This window comes from Pseudonaja textilis, chromosome 4 (assembly GCF_049901715.1).
Source record: "Pseudonaja textilis isolate UNSWEBS1 chromosome 4, rPseTex1.2, whole genome shotgun sequence".
Taxonomy (NCBI): domain Eukaryota; kingdom Metazoa; phylum Chordata; class Lepidosauria; order Squamata; family Elapidae; genus Pseudonaja; species Pseudonaja textilis.
The window spans coordinates 74,530,245-74,536,104 of NC_141993.1; the positions used below are offsets into that span (position 1 = coordinate 74,530,245).

A 5,860-nucleotide genomic window follows, 5' to 3' on the forward strand; every position below is an offset into this window, starting at 1 on the left:
ACATTCATTTTATTTTTCTTGGGGTAAGATAAGCAACTTTTGAAAATAATAGGTGTTATTGGACTGTTACCAGAAGTATTATGAGAGAGAGAGAGCCCATCTGGCATTTCTTGTACAAGTAAGGAAATGAAGACAGTGTTTTCAAAAGTAACAACCCTAGTACATCATACAGCATGAAACTGGCACAACTTGATGCCATTACTGAGTTACAAAATATGAATTCTTATAAAAGCAGAATCAAATATCAGCTTAAGCAAAACAGTCATCTGAACACTTTCAGAGCAGCTTCTAAATGCCAATATGAGAAGCACATCCACGGAGAAGAAAGTATTTGGCTGTCTAAAGACATTAGAGAGTAACATAAGAAGACCAGAATGTCTGGGTGTGGTAAGAAACATCCAAAACCTGCACTAACTGCCAGAATCTCCAAGACTAAAAAAGCTGGCTTGCAGTTTTTTGTGTCCCAAATTCAGTGGTACCTAAGAAAGGGCCATTATGCTGAAAGAATAAGTGTAGGAATCTCAGTGTCCTGGCCTCCATCTTGAAAAATCTGACTGCATTTGCTGGGAATGCTGCTCATCAGAACAAGAAGAAGTGGATTGGACCACACCATATCCAGCTGGCAATAAGGAATGATGAAGAGTTGAACAAGTTGTTTACAAATGTGACCATTCCTGAAGGAGGAGTTCTCCCCAACATCCATGCCCTTCTTCGTCCTAAGAAAACAGCACAGTTAAAAGAAGCCAAAGGGGATGGTCAGTCACAGGAATTCTGAAACATTCTACATTCTACATCTTATCTTGCAAGAACAGACTCTTGTTAAAAGGGAAAGACTGAAATTGGTTCTGTTTGTAGCAGTTTCCACTGGTTATCCCCCAATTATATATGGGCCACACAGTCCTCAAAAGATGAACAATGTCCACCTAGCTCTAATATAAATGGCTTTTAGTCCTGAATGAGGTGGAGAATTAGTGGCACATACTATTTCCATACAGACTAAGTATTAGTGATCATCATTTATAGTGTTGTATGAATCTTGTTGCAAAAAGCATTGAGGATGTCTTATGTTAAACTGGCTATCCTCAGGTTGGCACTCTTCAGTTACGTGTGTGATGCTAACAGACAGAACTGGTAGTTATACCAGTAGAATCCCATCCCTGGTTTTTTCCTGTTTTTTTTCAACAGTAAGTAAAATGATTGGTATTGACAAAACCATTTTGATGTTCATCAAGGTTTTGCCCCCAGATAGGCACTTTAAAATTACTTACTTGCAATAAGGATTATGATTGTGAAATAGAACTGTAGTTATATTCTTCCTTGCATTTATAGTCTTAGATTTTATGATGTGGGGAACTATTTAACTTTTACTTCATGTACCTTTAGATGAGTTCCTCATCTCAGACATGTTTGTCATTGAATTGATAAAAAATTTTCTTGATTGTTAGTTTAATCTAATACAAACCCTTTATATAATGACTTCATAATTAAAAATGTACCTCACTTGCAAAAATAAATACAAAATAAAAAAGAAGCACATCCATGGTTTTCTACTCTTTTGAAGAAACAAGCTAATGATTATAGAAATCTTAAATATAAGTGTAAAACTATTTTTTTCAATATTATTTCCCTACAAAATTCAGGAAAACAAAAAGAATATTCCATCTCATACAGTATGTATTACATGGCTGTGCCCATTGCCATTCTTGCTGCCAAAAATGTACCCTTCTGCTCTTTCCCATCACTAAAAGATTGCTAAACTAGAAAATGATTTTCTGCAGAATAGCCTGAGAAAGTTCCAGTGTTGCATTAAAGGCATAATGGATAAGACACTTTTTGCTATAGTGAGTGAGAATGGATAAATTCACAGAGGCCATAAAAAGGTCTTTTAAAGTGTTGCTGAAAAGATGTGAGATTTAATTGGGATAACTTTTTGTCATGCAATGCTATTATTAGCTGGGAAACAGTTCAGTTATGACTAGCCTTTCTGCTAATAGACCATTTTGGAAGCAACATAGCATATTGCTACAGAATCAATGCTGCAAATTTCTCATTTGTTTTTGCAATTCTGTATTTCCAGGTTTATGACAGGAATTATAGATTTTAGAGGATTAGAATCTGTTTTACAATTTATTTTACCTGCAAGAATAGTGGTGAAGATTTTTGACAACACAGTCTTCCCAGACAGGGGCTTGGATTAGGAGACCAAGCAATCCCAAACTGTATGGGGGAGGAGGAAGTGGTTCAGGGAAGCCCCACCCCAGAAACTTTCAGGATATATCTAGTACAAGAATGTCACTCACGTTCCTTGGGCTGGATGAGTCATTTTATTTATTTATTTATTTATTTATTTGATTTGTCAATTGTTTACAAGATAATAAGTATAAGTGTATACTTAGTTATGAATACATGGATACATATAAGAAAAATAAAAGAAAAATAAAAGAAACAATAGGACAGGGATGGTAGGCACATTGGTGTGCTTATGCACGCCCCCTAGAGACCTCTTAGGAAAGGGGTGAGGTCAATAGTAGACAGTCTAAGGTTAAATTTTTTGGGGTTTGAGGAAGAAACTAAAGAGTCGGGTAGAGTATTCCAGACATTGACGACTCTGTTGCTGAAGTCGTATTTCCTGCAATCAAGTTTGGTGCGGTTAACCTTGAGTTTTTATCTATTGTGTGCTCTTGTGTTGTTATGGTTGAAGCTGAAGTATACCCTGGCCATGCCCATCCCCATTTTATATATATATGAGAGAGAGAGAGTATGTACACACACACACACACACAAATCTGTATCTATAGTCTCGGCCAACCTATCATCTGTCTCTCCTTATGTCCTCAACACCACCCACAGATTAATGATCTGATAAAAAGACTAAACAAACCAATATGATTACCATAAAAAATCTATTACATGGCTCATTACATTTAACTTCCTTATAGGATTTACACACAGACCCACATACACACACATATATACAGTACACACACACACACAGAGAGAGAGAGAGAGAGAGAGAGAGAGAGAGAGAGAGAGAGAGAGAGAGAGAGATTGGGATATATAGAATATATACCACCCCCACTGTTTTGAAATTTCAGTCTTTTGTTTCTTATTCTGATTAAAATTATATGGTACAAGAAGATATTAGACTTTACAGCCCGACAGAAGGAAATATATACATTTTAATATCTTTATTAAATTTATATCTGTTAAAAAAATTATAATAAATTTGCATAACAAATATCATGCCTGTCAGAATCTGATTCCAAGGGGGAGGCCAAGCAGCTGACAGGGAGTGGGAGTGTGGCTCTAGTGGCTGTGGAAGAGACTGGGGAAGTGCAAAGGCTGGCTGGGCAGACCAGGGGAGAGGTAGAGCAAGGCAGACGGAATTCAGAGGAAGATCCAGGCCCACCCCCTCTTCATCCCAGGGCACACAGGGAGGATCACAGAAGAGAACAACATGAGTTGCATGGCTTACGGGGGAGGAAAGGGCCCTGATTCCCTTCATTAGCTGCAGCTGGGAACACAGTGTTTAAAAAGGGAGTTTGCGCAAAAGCAAATTGTGAATTATCTTTTATGATTGGGGCTTGTTTGGGTTTCTGGCATCTTCCCAATTGTGTTTGTTTGGCTGGCCTTTGAAGTCTTTGAAATTCCTTATCCTGCCCTGTCCAGTTAATTACTTCAGCATGGTTTGTGTGGATTTTTATTTACAGTTTATATGTACTTTGTTTTCAGTCTGAATTTCCTCACTTAAAGGCTGTTCTTGGGAGTTTTTTGTCTAGTTGAAGGTAACCTGGACATTGAGGGAAAAGTTGGAGGTATTAAAGGGACATTTCTTCCTTATTTGACTGTGTTGTCTTTGTGCCATGCCCCGGGTCATCACACTCAGATTACCATCTATCTGCAAGGAATATAAATCCTTCCATTCCCCACTATCATGTCAAAGCTGAAGAAGGTTCTTGGATTAGAAGCAAAACATCTTCAAAAGAAAAAACAAGAAAGTCCAGTTGCCTCCTGAAAAACCGCCTTTGGGACATACCTTCAAATTGCACCATAGTGATAAAAATGATAAAAATCTTTAGTTATACAGATTGGCAGCTGCAAATTTTCTCAAAAACAAGTGGGACATTCTGCCCCTTTTCTGTTTCAATGCCCGTAACCATTTTTTAATTAATTAATTTAATTTTATTTATTTGATTTGTCAATCGCATACAAGATAATAGATTTAATCATAAACATGAGTAAGAATACAGGAAATAGGTACAGGAAATAGAAAAATCCTTTTTCTGAATTAATACATCGCCTAATGCTCTTCCTTCCCCAAGATCCAGAAAACAAGTGCACCCTCCTAAGTGACTCCCCACGAAGACAGGGATTCTGCTGTGTTTAATTTCTTTGTTTTCCAACATTGTGGCCTAAAACAAATGCATGAATTGGAGGCTACTTCAAAAGAAGGGGGATCATCACAGGTATGATACAGACATGATCGAAATTTAGGAACCAAATCTCACTTTAAAATCATGAATTCTTCTGTTTTGGGAGAAAGAAAAATATGTAGGAAAGAAGTAAAATCGTAAATTTACCTGTATACATCGCTTTTCCCTCTTCTTATCACTTGGCTTATTGAATTACAAAGATTGCAAGCCTTTGCTTGCACTTTGCACAAAATAATAAAATGATACTTATTAAACAAAATATGTCCATTCAGGTCTTTGCTTAAAAGAGAGAAAAGTTTCATATAAAGCCTTTCACACAGTTCTTCTCTACCTGATAGAATTTGCTAGTTTTATTTCCTTTAGATTATGTCATTATAGATGGAAGGAAGTAGGTTAAGCAAATAGGCAGTCAAGGTATTCCACTTTGGGCATTTTTCACAAGGAAAGTTGAAGCCAACAACTGAAAGTCTAGAAACCAAGCTCAATATAACTAATTTAATCCACATTGGGCTAACCAAACTGTAGGAGAAGTTGTGGCAGAAACTGGGGAGCAGAATTAAAAAAGGAATCAGCCTAGAATTCCTCTGTAGGCACAAGCAGACTTAATTTGTTTATGGCTATGTAAGTATTCTACGCTGACTCCTCCTTCCCCAGGTTCTTCTACTCTTTCTCCTATGCAAACTTTCAAAATACTTGAATACTCTATCTTTTTTTTTTTAAATTTATCTTTATGCTTACTATACCTATTATATCTGTTTCTAATTTAATTTTCTCCTGTTTTTCTGATGTCCCTCAAAATCTGGGACTCAATCTACGGCATTTTAAGTGGTAAACAGACATGACTTAGTAATGAAATGCTCTTTCAAAGTGTCAGTTATGCAATAGATTTCTTCTAAAATTAGAAACCAAAATCCAAATGGCATTTGCAAAATCCCCTTGGCCAAAATTTAGCCCACAATATTTTAACTGAACATTGAACTTATGTAATCTAGGGTGCTGTGAAATATCCTATATATACAACGTATTGTTATTTTTTTCTGATACCCTTTTTGAATTTATATAAACTGGAAAAGTATTTCAACATTTTAAACAATTTAAAAGAGGGTGGCTGTCAGGATTCTGGCAGTCAACTCATAAAACATTTTGTATACACGTTTTATATTTGTCAATAGCATTTTAGTGTTTGAATTTGTCTGGCAGGTTAAAATATCTTTTTATCCCTTCTCTCTTTCCTTCCCTCCCTCCCTCCCTTTTTTGTTCCCTTTCTCTCCCTTCCCATTTCTAGTAGAAGAAACTCACAGTAGAATTATATTAAGACAGTTGAATATATGTTCCTGTTCGCTATGGCAAAGAGGAAGAAAGCCTCACTTTGAGCACCAATACTAAATAACATAGAACTGATGTTATTGTCCTTTTCCAATGCTGTT

At 36.4% G+C, this 5,860-nt stretch overlaps 1 pseudogene; it reads left to right on the top strand.

Moving 5' to 3' along the window:
* The first annotated feature begins 374 nt into the window (after positions 1–374).
* On the top strand, positions 375–775 carry LOC113439719 (histone H2A type 1-like; annotated as a pseudogene).
* Positions 776–5,860: the final 5,085 nt, after the last annotated feature.